The following is a 19,238-nucleotide window of genomic DNA, read 5'->3' as shown; positions in this document are numbered from 1 at the left end:
AATCTCATTGAGTAAGAAAGTAGGATAGATAAAAGCTCAGAAAGGTGTCAATTTCAGCAAAACCACTGCATGGCCTAAGTATCAAGTACTGCAACAATCACCATATTCTTTCCTGCCCACATTTTTTTCTGCTACCTCTCACACCTTCTTTTCCACTAATTGATTCTGGGTATGTTTACATGGGCCAATTAAACTAGTTTTTCTCCACTGTCTCTGTGACCTATCTACACATTGCATGGTCAAATCCCCAATTTGAGTCCAGACTATTTTCACAAGACAATGCCGGTTTTGTACTGAATCTGCCCTATCCCTGTCTAAAAAACCTCACCTTTTGCTTTGGGTTTTTCAGCTGCTCAAACTATGCTGTCCAGTCCTGCTGCTACTGGCACGAGTCACTTCCTCATGCTGGGTGCCTCATTTCTGAATTCAGGAGGAATAACTCATGCTAGGGGAGCTGGTCCTGGGTGGCATGACGGGATTCATGTGCAGAGAACATCCTGGCATTGCAATAGAGTACGGAGTTAATGGGGGAATCCAAGACAGCTCTGGGGCCAGAAGACAAGCCCTTTTACTCAGGCTTCCACTTTATCATGGACTGAAGGATCTACAATTTTGGTCCTCTTCTGCTTCTCCCTCTATCATCATCATGTCAAACTGCATTGTCATACTGTCACCAGCATGGTATAATGGTATGAGAATTGGACTATGACTCTGGAGATCAGGATTTGACACCTTGCTCAGCCACAGAAACCCACTGAGCAAGTAAGACTTTCTCAATCTCAGAGGAAGGCCATGGAAATCCTCCTCTGAACAAATCTTGCCAAGAAAACCCTGTAATAGGGTCACCATAAGTCATCAATGACTTGAAGGCATACAGCAGCAATAACAACAATCTTTTTCTCTTCCCCATCTCTGTTACAACAACAACAACAACAAAAGAAGATAGAATATAACAGAAAATAAAACAAATTCAACAACAAGAAGCTCCCAATCCATTTATGACAACAACTTAAAATATGATTTTCCTTTGGTGTTTTTGTTTGTTTTTTACATATAAGATGTTCCATTGTGTGGTTCAGGACTTCCAAACCAAACTGAAACATCCAGCACCTCCAGCATCACTAAAAAGAAGCTAAAAGTAAAAGTGAAAAGGATCCTCATGGGAGTATGGCTGTCCACACATTATGGATAGTTGAACTGAAATGTTTTACCCCATCCTTTATACACAGCCTTTTAAAACAAATCTTTGCAGCCAGATCTTCATCTGGACTTTTAGACAGCTGTAACTGACCACCATATCAAAGCACTTTGTTTTCTGTTCTATGAAACAGTTTTGTGTGACAGTATGACAATGCACCCACTGATAGGAGCTGTTATCAATGTAATGGTACCAATGTCTTCTTTGCTGATTACCATCTGGCGGCTTCTAGTAACAGAGAAAAAACAACAGGTCATGGTATTGTACCTGCAAAGTTCTACTATAATTGCATCAAAGCCAAAAAACATCCCCAAACCTCAGATAGTTTTCACTTCTACTGTTGTAACTGAATGGATCCAGATAATGACCAGCTGGGATCACATTCTCTAGATTCTTGGAGATTGTTCAGAAAGTATAAAAATACAAAAAGTATAGCTCCATGGCTTTCCTTAGAAAGCTCTAGAGATAGATTAAGTTCATGTACATTTAACATGAACAGGAGACAAAATCCCCTAAGGGAGGGCAGTAGAAGCATATTAGATAAAATACCATTTCTTTCAGCTAAGGGAGGTCAGCTCCTAGGAATCTTTTGAAGATATATCCATGACATAAGAGATAAGTGGAATTCAATGGCTCTACTCTAATAACCTTCTTTCTTTTCTTTTCTTTCTTTTACCAATAAACACTTGGCAGACTTTCATATCCTAGATTACTGTGGCAAGGGCACAGACAAAATTGAGTGATGGAGAGAAAACTGAATAGAAAGCAAGAATGGAAGAGTAGAACTATACATTAAACTTCATCAGTCAGAAAGGTATGGACAAAGGTGCACTCATAAATTTCAGCATTCAGAATTGTTACCAAAAGCAAATCTTCTGAGAATTCCCAGAAGCGAATGGGAACAATATCTGAACAACCAGTCTCTCCTAAATAATAATAATAATATTAGACATTTTCCTGCCCTCAGGTTTACAATCTAAAAGTCTTTTTCCGGTGTACACTGTACAATAGGGATGCAAATCTTCATAAAATTCATTGTCACAGACAACAAATAATCACTAGTTTTCTTTGTGTTGTGAGGATGCCATCAAAAACTGTGCAGTTTTTGAAGACTATTCACATGTCAGGACTCATTTGTCACCAAAAATTCTTTTGTGCAAAAAAAAAAAGAAGAAAAAAAAAAGAACCTTTGTGTAAAAATGTTCTTTTCTACACAGAAATCTGCTCAAAAAACTTTGTTGTCTTTTCAGGAAACTTTTTTTTGCAGAGAAAATGCTGTTTGCTGGCCCTTTTTTGTGTAGAATAAGTCACTAACTATAAAGAACCGCGTCTTTCCAGTATTCTCCTCATCCTGATTTACTGACACTTGGTCACTCCATTTTTCATGTCATTCAAATATATTCAAATATTTTTCCCACACATACTATACAATTAACTGTCCTGTGTAGGAGTAGAGTAAAACCTTTTATCATACACTCCAACATTTCACAGACAAAAACTGAGACATGTGGCCAAGAAACAACAGAGTGTGGGTAAGATGGTAAATGTTATGAATGAGGAAGAGCATACAAGCTAGGAAAGGCTGTAACTGTTTGCTTTTGCCTGAGCCTACTGGGAAAGGCAACATGCTGCCTTACTTCTCCCCACTGCTGAGTTGAGTGCAAACTACCTTTGCAGTTTGAACTCAATTTGTAACAACTGGAGGTCAAAGGTGGAAAGTAGGAGGAGGAGAGTGAAAGTGGTACTCTTTAAAAGCAACAGAAAAAATGGGGTGGCAGAAGGGTAATCACAATTGTCTCTTGACAAATCAGGACAGTTGGAGGACATAAAACCTCCTCTGAGGGAATGCTAAGGGACATAACATTGTTATCTTCCCCTTTTCTGTTCTAAATTGTGTGGAGTGAGCACCTGAAATGGGTTTTAGAAACTGACAGTGGTTTCTGAAAGACCCACATTTTCCCCATATTCTAGGCACATCCCAGCCTGCTGTTTTCTGGAGCCCATCAATTGCTCAGTGTCACGATGAAATGATCCCATAATATGGGGCTGTCAAAGCTGACATGCCTCTACATAGCATTATATGAATGCAAAGACTTGGCTGTCCCACTTACAATAAACTGGGACAACTTATTCATTCCAGTTCTTCAATTTCACACTCTTATTCTTGTTTAGGGAAAGATTTTCCTTTTTATCAGTGTTTTCCCAATCATGGCTGACATTAAAAGTTACAAAAAGCAGAGATCCTTTGGAAGAAAAATTCCTGTACACACAATGGGCTTTGGTACACATGACTGGGCTTTACCACCCAGTTATATGGTTTCCCAAATGCCACAGCAGTTGAAAGCATAGCAACCTGGAACAGGAGGATCCAGTGAATGTCTGGCACAGGATTGCAGGATCCAGAAAAATTAAGAGTGAGCCCTCCTCATCCTCACTGCAGGCCTCCCTCAAATCAGCTCTGAAAGTATAGCGAAGCTGGTGTAGATGGTTTTCAAGTGATCTGGAAGAGTTATAGGGGAAAGGAAGAAAATTCTGTTGTGATCAAGTAGCACAATGTTGAATCTAGTCCTGTTTTGGCACAGACTGATATTTTCAAGTAAAAGAAGAACAATGTGACATCTCTAGCAGTCACTATATCCTGCATGCTCTACTTTTTATATGATTGTATATATGAATTTATCAAGTTTAATTCTGTGTAGTGTTTTGTTGATGCACACCTGCATGCAACCACATTGATGTTTATCACACTATGCTCTTAAAGAGCTACTATTCCAGCGTGACTCCTCTAGCAGCCTCCTGTTGCATGCTGGGATTGGCAGTTTTAAGGAGCTGAACTTCTCTGCCTGAGAATTCTAAATACCCCTCCTTAAAGCTGCCAATCCCAGCATGCAACAGGAGGCAGCTAGAGGAGTCACACTGGAATAGTACCTCTTTAAGAGCATAGTGTGATAAACATCATAGTTAAACATCATACCCCCCCCCAAAAAAAAGAAAAAAAAAAAAAAAAAAAAACAATATTAAAGCATACATACATACATACATATAGTTACACTGAAATTATCCCCCACCCCAATAGTACACTGGGGAGAGAAAAATATAAATGAATAGAAGCTTGCAACAGACTGAAGGACCATTCACACTATGTTATAAACTGTTAACCAAGCGCCATTGTTTTTCCCTCTCGGCACTCAGTTGCGAGAATGAAAAAAGCAGCTCCAGAAATGCAGTGGATTCAACCTTCCTGTGCTTTGGAAAGTAGTCTCTTTAAAGTGCAGCCCAGCTTATTTTATTTTCTGCCCATCAGTCCCCTTATCTGCACTGATGTCACCAAATCCAGGGAGGGGGTTCTCCTGGGAACATCATTAGATGTTTTTTTTAAAAAAAGAAAAACTGAGAGTTTATGCACATATTTGCTATTGCATGGCCACAGTGGACTTCACCTTTAAATACTCATGTCATCAGTGTGACAAAGGTGCCCATGATTTGCTTGGCATTAAAAAAAACCAGTCTCAGTGGGGCTGTGGGTTAAGGGTTGTTTTTTCCTCTTTTCCAGGAAATAAAACCACAACAGACTTTGCTCCCAAATTGGTGCAAACTAAAGCTCTCACACACATATGCTGAGAGATTATATTATTATATTATTATATGGCTAAGAGACTCCCCCCAAGGCTAACCTATTCTAGGGTTTCTTGCTAAGGGTTGTTCTGAGGGGCTTGCCATTGCCATTCTCTGAGGCGGAGGGGGGGGGGCTGGCCAAATAGTGTGACGTAGATGCACATCATTTGATTGACAGTGTAAAAAAAACCCCAACAACCCAAGAACGAGCAAAATGGCAGCTCCATTTTAAATTGATACAAATAGTACTGTGAACTTCATCAGGGTTAAATTGCCACTGAGAGATTCAATCAGGGTAAACATAGTGAGAACTTTGATTTGGTATTGCATCATCAATCTCCCTGGATCTACTCATCACAAACTCTAGTATGAATGGGGCCTCAGTTTACTCCAACTGTAGAATGATTATGTCTATATATTTTTCTAACTAAACCAGGACATTCACACTACAAAACTGTAGCATTGTGCTTCCACTTGAACTGCATGGCTGCTTTCCATCAAATCCTGGGGTTTGTAATTTGATGAGGCATTGATGTTCTAAGAACATTAATGCTCTAAATGCTCCTACCAAACCTGCAAATCCCAGGATTCCATAGGATGAAGGCATGGCTATTAAAGTGGAATCATAATGCTATAACTATTGCTAAGTGAGTGAGTGATCTCTTTCTTCGCAAAAGTCCAGACATAAGGATTCAACACCAGTTAGCGCATGAAAAGGGAACATTTGAAGGCCTCATAGTCACTACAAAAAAATGGGCCAAAACCACATATTGGCAGAGAGCCCAAAAGGAGTGGCTCTGTGCCAACCCTGGATGCATGGGGTTGGGGATGCGGCAACCAGATGCCACGTCCCCAATCTGCCAGGAAAAGAAGCCCTGAAAAGGAGCTTCTTTTGCCATTGCCACAGAAGTGCCATAAGAGCCGTGTCGTGCCCTCATGATACTCCCAGTGCGTGGTGCTGTTTGTATGCTACACATGAGCAACATCATCATGGCAAATCCCATGTAAATGGCAGTGTGCCAAGATGGCACTCACGGCATCTAGGGCTTGGGAGCATTTGGACGCTTTGGTCTACTGAGACCTACTTTTGGCCCCAGGCCAGTGCAAAGTGCCAGTCTGTACCAGGCCACAGTTACAACAGAGTTCTGTCATCATAGCAATTTCCCCCATGCTACCAGTCTCCAAAAACTACATCTGAAGCCAGGTAGCACCACAACAGAAGGGTTTACAAAGCACTGCAGATTGGGGTGCTGGGAAATGACAACTGCACCACTTTCCCAGTCATAGGGTGCATTGAGACAAGCAACTGGAAAGACTCCTTAGAGTCCTACCACAGCCATGGCTCCATCCTATGGAATCCTGAGATTTGTAGCTTGCTGGGGGCACTAGAGCTTTCTGACAGGGAAAGATAAATATCTCACAAAACTACAAATCCCAAATTCCTATAGCACTGAGGCATTAAGGTAGTGTCAAACTGCATTAATTCTGTAGTGTAGATGCAGCCTTGGAAACCCATCACTTGGGATGCTGCCTCACTTAAGAGCCAGGTTTTTGAGGTAATGTTTTGTCACTGAGGACACATAGATGTGACCCAAAGTTACAAGATTGTAAATCCATCTTACAGTCTTGTAAATACTGAAAAGGATCCAGCCATGATTTTTAGTTCCTTTTGTAATAAAGAGAGGATCATTTTGAAATGAAACGTCTACCTCTAGGCTGCAGTTGTACAAACACAATGGTCTCAGTTACATCTCTAAAACAAATGCTTTCAGTTCCCGAGAAACAAAAAAGAATCTGTCGGCTGCTCTATGGTCATCTCTGGTAACCTCAACCAGGGAAGGATTTCCACAGGTTCTCACAGATTCCTGCCTCATACTATCCACAGCCTTGCCAACAGGTCTTTCCCATTTTGATTTGGGTTTTCAAATGTAGGAAATTTATAGCCCAATAGTAATTAAACTTGCAGAACTGCACTGGAGCATAAGAACTAGTTGCATGTGGAAAGACTCTGAGAAATCACCTTTCCTTAACTTCTCCCTTATTTTGTTTTTAAATAGACCTCCATGAGAGAATTATTGCACAGTGATATTTTTATTTGTGGCATGAGTTCCAAGCCATTACCACCTGTTTTAAAACTGTTTTTCAAGGAGGAGATATTTCAAGAATTATTTTTTTTTATTGCATATAAACAGCTTCTTGAAAGTGACTGTTCTTGGTGTTGCAAAAGAAAATGTGCACAGCATGTCAATGAGAGATCCTTAAATCTTCCAAATCTTCAGCTACATTTTACATTATTATTTTTTAAAAGTGCCCCTAAATCATTTGGAAACCATATTTTAATTTCCAAAAGATAGTTCTGAACTAGTTTAATGATTACAGAGATGCTAACATTTTTACAGTTCAAATAATAACAGTAGGATTTATGTGATTATCACACTGCAATTCGCCCGTGGGGCAGATGTGGGATTTAAAAGTCAAAGATGGATTTTATCTCACTGCCCTGTAGCCGGACAGTATGCAACCCTTATACAATCCACGCTTCTCACACAGTTTTTCAAACATGGGATTTTCCTGAATTTGAAAAACTGCATGAGAAGCCTGGAGAAGCCCAGATTGCCTGGCTATGGGGTAGTGCAATAAAATCCATTATTGATTTTTAAATCTCCCATCTATCCTGAGGGCAAATTGGCAGTGCAATAATCTCCTTAGGCAGATGTCTTATACTGATTTTGCAGGACCATCAGTCCATGTAGGTCAGCATTATCTACAGTGTGTGTGTATGTGGGGAAAATATGGTCTGTGGGCTATATGTTACCTTTTGGACCCAAATGTCTATCCTCTGAAACCCCCTAGAAGTTCAAATTTACACAGATTTTTTAAAGCCCTAAATGGCCCAAAACACCCCAAATCAGTTATAAATGTGGTGACTTATGAGTCCCATCCCAAGATCCTCAAGCCCTGAAAACATCTGAAAAAGTCCCTAAAAGAATAGTCTAAATCAGCCAAAATGACTGCAGGAAGTGACATTATGTCACCTCTGGGGTGCCAAAACATGACATGTGCCCACATAGGAGGTGGGTGGAATGCCCCCCCCCCCCATACCTTCTCAATTTTCAACCCCTGATCTACAATGTGGATTCACATAGACTGGTATGATTCAACATTAATTCCTCGTTTTTTCAGTGAACCAGATTCCCCTTGACATCATGTCTGCCCATATGGTCCAATATTTTTTCTGATCCTCTTTGAACACCATGCCATTAATTTTTGTTTCTCCTCACATTAAAAGGAAAATAAAAACCTGAACTGATTTGATGGACAATATCAAATACCTCGGGCCATAATTTATAGAGATTGTAATTTTGCATGGACTGTCAATTATTTAATAATGAATTTACAAAGTAATATTGCTTCCTTTATTTTTTTTTAAAGGTGGGGCTCTTTCTTTTCAGAAGGAACAGCCAAATCTGTTTTATAAAAAATATATAAAGTGGTGGAGAGGGAAATCTGTGGCTCCTCAGAGGTTTGTTGACTGCATATCCCAGCATCCCTAGCTAGTACAGCCAGTGACCAGGAATGTTGAGTTGTAGTTTAACATATCTAGAGGACTGCAGTTTCCCATCCCTGCTATAAAGGATAATGCAATGTCGATAAAATTATAGTTTATAGGAAACATGACTTATATAATTACTTACTTCATGCAACACATAGGCACATTATGGGCAGAAGCAACAAAAATATTATAGCCACCTTAAGACTAACAAATCATTATAGCATATGCTTTCATTGTTGCTGCCCACTTCATCTTCATCAAAGTACTGAGTGTTAGAATGAAGTTGGCAGATTTTATATATATCCATGTGCGTGGCTCCATAGGTGTGCAAACAGTGAAATCAGCAGTGGCATTGAAATATGGTAAATATGCAGGCAAGGCTGCATACTGTCACTTTACTTGTACTCAAAAAACATCAAATGAAGAGCAGAGTTAACTTAGAAGAAGGAATGAGACAAGGGAGGAATATCAACAATCTAGATATGTGGATGACACAAAATTACTAGCAGAAATATCATGTACTTGAAACAATGACTAAGGAAGGTGATGGAAGAAAGTGCAAAGGTAGGCTTCCTGCTGAACATAAAGAAAACAAACATAATGACCATGGGGGTCTACACAATTTCAAATTAGACAATGAAGAAATCAAGATAGTTAGGATTTCTTCATACCCTGGTTCAGACATTATTCAGACCGAGGAGACTGCCGTCAAGAGATAGAAGAAGACTGGGTGTTACAGACCGCTGCAAAGCGCGGCCTGTCCCGCCCCTTTCCCGGGTATCCGGGGGCCTCAGTGCGCAGAACGGCAGCCCTGAGGCCCCAATCCGCCACTTTCCAGGCTGCGGGGGAGCGGCAAAAGGCCGCTTCCCCGCAGCCTGGAAAGGGGTGCCTTGGGGCTTCAAGCCACAAGGACACCCCGCGCAGCAGGGAGGAGGAGAAAGGGGCCAGTTGGCCCCTTTTCTCCTTTGTGCTCGCTGGGTGCACTCCGTTGTGAAGGCTGCGCCCCGCGGCGCAAACCAGGAAGGAGCTCCGAAATGGAGCTCCTTCCTGCTCCGCGCAAAGGGCGCCACAAGCACCCTGGGCGGAGCGATGAGTGTCACATCCGCGCTGCCCCGTAGAAGCGGCGCGGTCGTGACGTCGTCATGGCGGCCCCCATGTAGATGGGGCGCCGCTATTTGTACGGATTCAGTCTGTACTAGGGTTAGGGGGGTGCGGAAGCACCGCACCTTCCTAACCCTAGTACGGACTGACTCAGTACTAAAAGGCCCGTTTGTAATGGGCCTAGGAATGGGGACAGCAGCCATGGCCACATAGCCCGAAAAACTCACAAAAAACTGTGGATTCCGGCCATGAAAGCCTTCAACTTCACAGCCATGGAAGAGCTTGAAAAGATCCTAAAGAGTAAAGATTTACAACTGAGCACTAAAGCTAGAGTTGTACAAGCCATGATATTCTCCATCACTATGTATGGATGTAAGAGCTGGACAGTGAAAAAAGCAGATAAAAAGAAAATCAACTAATCTGAGATATGGTGCTGGAGAAGAGTGCTGAGGATAAACAAACGGGTGCTAGAACAGATCAAGCCTGAAATACCCCTGGAAGCCAAGATGATCAAATTGAGGCTGTCATACTTTGGCCACATCATGAGATGTCACGACTCATTGGAAAGACAATAATGCTGGGAAAGGTTAGGGGCATAAGAAAGAAAGGAAGATCACACAGTGGATGGATAGATGCAGTTAGAGAGATCATGAGCATGAATTTGCAAGAGCATTAGAAGTAGTAGCCTTGGAGATATCTCATCCATGGGGTTGATATTAGTTGAAATCAACTTAAGAGCATCTAACAGCAAAAATACAACACAACCTCCATCAACAGCACATTTTCTCTCTTACAGATCTAGAATTAGTCCCAGATCTTTACAGCAGTTAAAAACAATTGTGAGAAAGTGCCTGTGTTATATTTTTTTGAAAAGCTCAAAAGCATAATTTCTAAAGTATTTTGAAAAAAAAAATGAATGAGAAATACTGTGAAATACTTCCTAAAAGAAGCTGCACCATACAGAGGGATGCTTTAGCGATGCCCATTTTTGATTGAGGAGCTGTTGCACATGAAAACAGATAAGCAGAAACTCATGTGTATACATAAACATATGAAAGAGGTGTTACATCCTTATGCTCTGAACAGAATTGCATTCATATTCATAGCCACACATGCATAATCTACATAAACATGTCCCTATGCACAAGGGACACTTTTAAACATATAGTGGTTAATTCACAATGCCAGAAGTGAGATTACAATGTTTCCAGTGGCAGAGCCCTGCATTTTTTTGTTTGACCTAAAGATGTAGAATATGAATTCGAAGTGCAATGAAAGATAAAATTAAATTTGATTATCCCAGTGGACTAGTCCAGATTAAATAAAACTAAATAGCTTGCTCATTCGTCCAAAGAAACTTACTCGCGTTTTCCTACAGATGCTGCAATAAAGGCAGCTCTAATCTAATTATAGCATTTTAAAAATAAATTGTTTTTGTGGAGGGCAGAAAATAATTGCCAAAGCTGTTGGAAACTGCAGTACCCCACTTAAAGAGGAAAGAACATCAGTGAAGACAGTGATAAGAGAAATGTGTATGTATAGATAGCATTACACTATCTACCAGCACTTGCCCACTTCAGCAGGGCCTGACACCATTAATATTGAATTTCCCATGACACCCTGTCTTCTTGATCATGAATTCATTTTATACAGTGTTGAAGCAGTAAGGAATTCAATCATATAAACATGTCAGAATAGACAGAGGAGGCCCAGGTTTGAATCCTCATCCAGCTATGAATTTCATTGGTGCTTTGTCATTGACCTATCATTGAATCAGTTATTCTCCTAAAGCTTAGCCAAAGCCAGATTCAAGGTGTCATGTTACCTACTTAAAATAGATGAAGAATCCTAGAATCATAGAGTTGGAAGAAACCACAAAAGTCATCTAGTCCAACCCCTGCTGTGCAGGAACTCACAATCAAAGCATCCCTGACAGATGGCCATCCAGCCTCTGTTTAAAGATCTCCAAGGAAGAAGACCCCACCACACTCCGAGGGAGTGTGTTCCAATGTCTAACAGCTCTTACTGTCAGGAAGTTCCTCCTAATGTTGAAGTGGAATCACTTTTCCTGTAGCTAGTATCCTGTTCTGTGTCCTATTCTCTGGAGCAGCAGAAAACAAGCTTGCTTCATCCTCAATATGACATCCCTTCAAATATTTAAACAAGAGGAAAATGTCTGAGCCCTATGCCCATCTTGGCTCTTCTCATGTGGAAACAACCAGTTGGACAAAGAGAGCATTCTCCCTGCATGAAAAACCAGAGGAAAATATTCCTATTGAGAGCCTCCCCTTGACACTATCCTTCACCTCATGTGATAAGTGATGATACAGGGAATGCTTCTCTCATTGCATATTTACCTTAACTAGATAACATAATGCTCAAATAAAGTATATTTCATGAGGTTTTTACAAAGCTATTATGGAAGACCTCTACTTTTAGGTTTGTGAACCGAAGATAGGATGCATATGAATGAAACTGCACCCAACAGTGATGTAGCCGGGGGTGTGTGTGTGTGTGTCCATGGGGTCCAGACCCCCCATTCCGTTAATTCCATTAACAAATCCCTGCATAAGGCAAAGGTCCACTGTAGCATGTCAAATGATGGCACTTAGTCTGGACCTCCCCTTTCCAAAATCCTGGCTACATCCCTGCACCTGAGCTTTGAAACTGATAGGAACTTTAGGCATTAAATATCACAAGCTATTTTAATCAGACATGAAGCAAGAGGCACCCTGTGATGTGTTATTTATTCATTATGTATATGCAAATATTCCAAAATCCAAAAAAACTTTGAAATCCAAAACACTTCTGGTCCCAAGCATTTTGGATAAGGTTGACTCAACCTGTGTTATGATTCCCTTTCAGGTAGACATACGTAGTGCCCTACAGGGGTTCCATGTTTTTTATTTAAAAGCTATGTGACATGGTAATATCCATTGGGTTTATTTTTATTTCCTGGTCACTGTAATGATGAGATAGGGAAAAGGCTGAAGAATCTGTATTATCTTTATGGTATCAAACAGGAAAGACGCCTTATATTGTTTTTGTGATTCAGATCACCATAGTGACAACCATAGTGAGATGTTACAGTATGCCCGTTATTTCAGAGTTCTTTACATATTGCTGTGGCTGCCAAACACAAATAAGACAATAACAACCATTACCAGAAACCATTGGACTGCATAACTGGCCCTTCAAAATAGGTGTGCCCCCCGCCCCATCCAGAGTCAAACCTAAATGTCCATCCGTTTATAGATTTTCCATCCTACAGTTCCTGAAGTTTAAGTTTCAAATTGTTGCTTCTCCTCCACCCTAGTATGTCACTCAGATATACGTGCAGGCTTTTAGCCACCTTCCTGCAGTTAAATGGTAGGAAAAAAATAGAGTGGGTTGTATCCACATATTTTCCCAGATGTTTCATGGAGATATTGAGAAGTACAAATGAATAAATCAGAAGCTTGATGCACCCCAATTTCAATAGGCAGCAAAATCTCTTAATGGCCAGATGCTCCTTGGACCAGGATGAAGGGAAATAATCATAAAACTATGTCTCCATCTTAGATAGATGGTACAGAAAGGTACCATGGTCTTTGGTATTAAAAGCAATGGGAAGTCTTAAGAGAACCAATAATGCCACAAAGCCTCCATCCATTCTCTCACTCAAATCATTCACGGGGCAACAAAATCAGTTCACATCCAGAACAGAGAATGGAACTGATATAAATAAAATCAGTTCACATCCTGAATGGAGAATGAAATTGATATAAATAAAATCAGTTCACATCCTGAACAAAGAGTGGAACTGATATTCAATATGTCCATAAACTACAAATTAAATACTTTCAGCAATTCTACTTATAAACTTCCCTCAGAACTGTGGTATATTAAGAGTTGTGGGGAAAATATTGTAGTAAGATTTTATGCTGCATAAACTGTTGGACTTCCTTTGCTCTGAAGAGAGAATGAACTTGTCTACCTGACTGATAAGGATGCACCTTATGGTAAATTGCTACAATAGACAACAGAAGTTTATTACAAAAGCTCAAGAGTGGTTTTTCAGCCACAATGTGAAAGAGCAGTTAGTAGGCAAATGTTTTCTCAGTAGAAATTGCATCACTTCTGTGCTCATAAGATAAAACATGCTTAAGAATGCTTTTATAAATCACTTGGCTACAGCCTACCTAGTGGCTCACTGTTTAAGTGAAAGGTAGCTGTTGCTTTCTCCAGCTGCTCAGATGTTTGATACTTCTTTATTGTTGCCAATCTGGCTAAGTTTGTCTTAATGTACATAACTTTTTAGTGAACAGTTTAGGATGTGTCATTGATTTGTAGGACACAAGTTACTCTTTTGTCTTACTTGTGTCCTATCTTTTTTTCAAAAAAACGGGCTTATCTTAGTGAGTCACACACTATGGTGCAGGTAGACTGATCGATAATGGTTAACCCAACACATAAGGTGAACATAACGATAAGCATGACACATACACATGCATGTACACCCACACATACACACACCAATCGGCCAACTGCTTCTGTTGTTTCAGGAGAAGCCATAGAAAAGAAGGAAGAGCAAATAATATTAGAGAAACTTGGTATCCAAGATGGAAGACTTGAAGAGTTGTGAAGATTTTGTTACACACACTGTAGATTTTAAAATGTCAGCCATTCCTATAGTATGCCATGGAATTATTTTTTTAGTTGAATAGATTTTCTATCTGAGCATTTCTTTTATTTTTTGAAATGAAGGAGACAATAATATGTTATTCTTCATTATCTCCATTTGGCCTTCAAGGAGTATGCCCAACAGATTTCAATGAACATCAGACTTTATGGAGCTGATTCACAGAACTGAAACACCACATCATTGTTGCAGATGTATTGTAAACCCAGGGTGATCTGAATAAGTTTAATCATATGGAACTTATCAGGAACTCATGCAAATAATGGAAAACTGGTTTGTTTTTTCTTGTAGCATTTTTAAAAAATGAAATACATTAATTGAATTGCTTCACAGTTCTATTTTCTTAGATATAAAATCATCTTCCATTTACAGCAGCCATTTCTCTAGATGTTGGGTCAGTTTTCTCAGTACTCTGTAATAATGAGCTATATTTTTCAATGTTTCTTTTCCCAAGAAATATTCTTTGCACTTTGGATTTGGAGTAGACAAAAAGGATACTTGGTTACACTTAAGACAGTTGGTCATGGTAGAATTAATAAATGCGCAATTTATCCAAAACCAGGTTTTATTATCTACCTTTCTAACTGGTATGATTGACTCACAAACATCCATGCCTTTGTAATTCATATCCTTTGAAGACCAATGGAAAGTACAGTGGAATTTTCTCATAACCTGCTTTATATATTCTCTTTTCAGTTCTCACCCACTACAAACATTACCAGTTTTTGCTTCAGTGGCAGTCCCCAGTATTCCAGAACTCACCTTTTTGTTGTGCAACTACTGTTAAATCTTCTGAACAAAGCATTGAACCAGCATCTCTTAATAACTTAATCTGGCTTCTTAATCATTGTTTACTTCTTTTCACTCTGAACTCGGATTCTGATTGACTCTGGTCCATGACTTTAATGCTTTCAAATAATAAGAGGAAAAGTATTCCATTCCTAGAGAATGTGTGTGCCCAAACCATCCCAGTCGTCAATAGAAGGCAAACAATGGCTTCCTTGGTCCTTTTTCTGATACTTCAGTTCCTGAAAGAATGATTGTCTTTCAACAATATTTCCATTAAAGTTTAGGGGAAAATGGTGCAGGTGATAGGAATAACAAGACTGGTACAACCCATGCAAAGCACAGCTTAAAGCTTTACTGGAAGAAAAAGTATCATTGCAAAAGATATTGCACTCTAAAATACCTTAGATAAGGTATAAGCCCCTTTTAAAGACAAGATATTGTCTGTGATGACTACCTTGATAAAGCACAAAGCAACATAAAGGATATTCTCTAACACAGCGGAAGTGTCTCTCACAATAGCAAAACAATAAAAAGAATAAGAGATGAAAATTATCTATGTGAGCTGCTTATACAAATAAACAAATTAAAAATGATTTAAGGCTTACAGAAATGATGCACCAGTTTCTTCCTCTTGAACTGTTTAAAATAGGTTTTTAAAAACAAATAATAAAAATGTCCCATGACAGCATCCACGAATCTTCCCAGTAAAGAAATTTTAGGTCCTTGAGACCTCCTTACTTGCACATTTCCAATGCAATGGAGCATGGCGGCTTATTCCTGAATCTGAATGAACTGGAAGACTAGCAACCTTCCGCGGAAATGAAAGAAAAGTCCTAGTTTGGCTTGGGCTACCTTCAATGTCAACTGGAAAGCGAAATAAGAGGATTTGCCAATTCCATGTTCAGCTCCAAGACTGATCTTCTGAGATGTCGCCGCAGCATCCAGCTGCCTAGCCTAGAATGACTGAGAGACACACGTATATGTTTGCGCACAACCTTTCCTATATGCCGAATCTTAACTCCTCCCATAGCAGTCTTTACAAATATGCAAACGACAGCCTTATATCTATTAACCCTGTAATGTGCTCTGCTAAGTTTCAAGTTTCCTGGAATAATTTGGGAGAATTTTTTTTTCTGGGAGAATAAGAAACAACTCTGGCAGAGCCTGTCACAGTTCGCAGATCAAAGAATCAAGGTGCCAACGCGTTTCCTTAATGTAGACATCACTTCTTTCTTACCCATGTATTTTGACCCATGGTGCTTGGATGGTTATTTTCTCCCAACTGAGATGTGATAAACCAGCTTTATGTGGTGACCTATTTTCTTTTTAAGGCTGCACAGCCTGTTCATCAAAGGACAACAGAAAACCAAATCAAATCTCACTACATAGTTCGTCCTGAAGTCCTGTCAATTTTATTTTGAAAAAAAGAATCAAGCAGGATTAAAAATAAATAAAAGCAGGAACGCTTGATAACTGACTGCAGATTTTTATGCCTTTACTCAGTAATATCCTACTGAGTTGTATAAGGTTTACTTCCAAGTAAGTGTGCATCCAATTGCACTTTTAATGAGACAGGTATGCATAGGAAAGATTCATCTGTTGTATTGTGTTCTGTTGTAGTCAGCAGTTTGTGTTGGCTTTGTCTAGAGAAAAGAAGCTTATTTTGACTGGGAGGGAGGGAAAGCATTCCATTCAGTGGCATGTCCAACAAATTAATTCATTTCCTTTAATATCCTCCACCACTTGGTTAAAAGCAAAGCTTATTCAGGAAATTTCCTCAGACATCTTTGTCTCTCCGCTGACACAATGCCTGTGCCAGTAATTTACAAGTAATGGGCTACAGCTGTGAACTTTGGCTTCCGAGTTGTTTTGGTAGCTCGAGTAATTACAACAGTTTCATTAACATTTAAAGGGAATACTCTGCTCACTGCCAGTGAAGAGGCTTTTTACGCTGTGCCGATCCATGCTATATTTGCATTTGACATTTGATAATCTCTACGCAGAAGCTCCGAGTTATGAGAATGAGGTGACTTGAGAACGCCAAAATATTAACCCAAGTCGAATCTCTGTCTTTATCAAGGCAGGCTTTAGAGTTCAAGTGCATGGGACAGGTGGCCTGGCATATGGGATGCTACCTGGGGGGCACATTGATTCATTTGAGAGCTAAAGTGCCATTTTGAGCCCTCCTGCCTGCATTTTGTGACAACCTTATCTATTACTTTATGAAGAGTGAAGTGTGTGTGTGTGATTTACCCAAATGGAGAACATAGTCATTAATTTAGGTAAGTATGTGTGGAAGAGGAACCTTTTCAGTGATTTTGCTTTTTCTCTCTCCTCTCTCCATTTGTTTTACATATTGTTTGTGGTATTTAAGATAAGGTAATTGTGTTTTATTGTATTTTTTAATTATTGCAATATTGCTTGCTAGAAAGGTGACTGATAAACACATTTAGGAACCACTGAATTATCCATTTTCACACACACACCTCTCCTATGTTTTTAGTGTGAATGCAGCAGCTACACATCAAGTGACTCCCACAAGGCTCAAGAAAGCTTTCTTTCCTTTCATAGTTCTGCTCCCCTCAGTGCTCCAGTAATTTGTATTGATAACAAAAGGAGGTGAAGATGGCAAAAATGAAGACATCTATGCATGTTTGATTTTCTGTAATGCTCCAAAATATTTTACTTTTCATACCTGCCCTGGGGTGCACCCTGTGGATGTTAGGAAGGATTGGCTTCGAAACATATGACACATTTCTTCCATGAGGGGGTGTCAGATTGCAACAGAAGTCAAAAACAGCAGCTCAGATTCAGTATTGCAGTTACAGATTTGTAACCTAGAGTTATGGAACTGTAACAGATCCATATTCATGAAGACTGTGCATGTATATGTGCCTTCAAGTCACCTGTTGAATTATGGCGGCCTCATTATGTCAGAGGTTTTTTTTAGGCAAAGAATACTCAGAGGCGAGTATTCATAGGCCAGTTCCTTCCTCTGAAATATAGCCCGCAGCACCTACTATTCATTGGTGGTCTCCCATTCAATCACTAACCAGGGCTTACTTTGCTTAGCTTCCATGATAAGATGGGATATGGTACCTTTGGGTATTTAGGCATGAATACATAGTCATGTTTTAATGGTTGAATGTATTTGCTTTTAATATAACTGTTATTTCATGTTTTATGATGTTGTACACCGCCCTGATTGCATAGAAGGGCGGTATATAAATAAAATTTTATTATATATATTATTATATGTAGACTGTATTCACAATTGTCACACAAATCCCCCAATTACTACAGTAATAGCTACCAGCTGCTACAAATATGGTGGACATTGCACTGCTGGAGAGGTCATGTGTCTTTCAGTCCTTGCTCTGAACTAATTAATAATCTATGAAATGATTCCAATATTTCCTCTGATTCAGTCAATGTTCAAATTTTGGGTCTAGTCCAAATCCCACAACAGCTCAATTCCTTCAGACACTTGGTGGGCCTTTCATTGGCTTGTCAGTTCTGTTATTATATAGCAGGTGTTACAGGGTTAAAAATCATTTCCACATTTCTCTTTTCTGTGAAATCTTCTATACCACTAAGCTGTGCTTCTGCTCTGTTATTCACCAGTCAAATGTACACAGTAGGCTGAATCCATTTTCCCTTCTTTAGAGCCCTAGTCTCATCCTAAATCTTCTTTGAATATTTCAGGAATCTTTCTGACCAGGTGGAAGGCTCCAATTTGAAGCAAGAGAAAGGAAAAGATGGGAGAATCCCATTGGCTAAGTGTAAATCTACTTGCATGCTTTTGCCTGGAACCATTGTGGAATTCAGTAGAAAAATTTGCTTGTAATATTAGTGAACATTTTTATATATTCCCATCCCTAGCTTCTGTAACAAGACATCTGACTTTTGTGACACAACCACTGATAAAAAATAATATGTCCACACCACATTTTTAACATGCAATAATTGTTTCATTAATTAATTCAGGAATCTTTTTAAAAAATAATTTACTGCATCATCATGACCTAGACAACTGGGTCAGTGGTCAAGTTTTTGTTTCAAATTAATTTCTTTAACTCACTGATTTTTTAAACTTTTATCACAAGGATGGACATACCATTCTATTTCTCTTCCACTTTATTTTCACATGCACACACTCATGTCCATTCTGTTTTTGAATCTTTGCGTGTGTGTGTGTGTGTTGAAATATTTGCATGCACTTTTGCTATGCACATCTAAATATATTTCATTACATTATTGTTGTTGCATGCCTTCAAGTCATTTCCAACTTATGGCAATCC

The 19,238-nt window shown here is 39.5% G+C and overlaps 1 long non-coding RNA gene across 3 annotated transcripts in view; it reads left to right on the top strand.

Annotated features, from left to right (window-relative positions):
• LOC121919420 overlaps positions 1-19,238 on the top strand; it is a 77,138-nt gene that overhangs the window by 21,872 nt on the left and 36,028 nt on the right. For all 3 annotated transcript variants that reach the window (XR_006101474.1, XR_006101476.1, XR_006101473.1), the window contains one exon: positions 18,643-18,719. This is a non-coding gene — a long non-coding RNA (uncharacterized LOC121919420). The remainder of the gene's footprint in view (positions 1-18,642; positions 18,720-19,238) is intronic.

Source organism: Sceloporus undulatus, chromosome 1, assembly GCF_019175285.1.
Source record: "Sceloporus undulatus isolate JIND9_A2432 ecotype Alabama chromosome 1, SceUnd_v1.1, whole genome shotgun sequence".
NCBI lineage: Eukaryota > Metazoa > Chordata > Lepidosauria > Squamata > Phrynosomatidae > Sceloporus > Sceloporus undulatus.
This window is presented reverse-complemented; position numbering and strand designations above follow the sequence as displayed.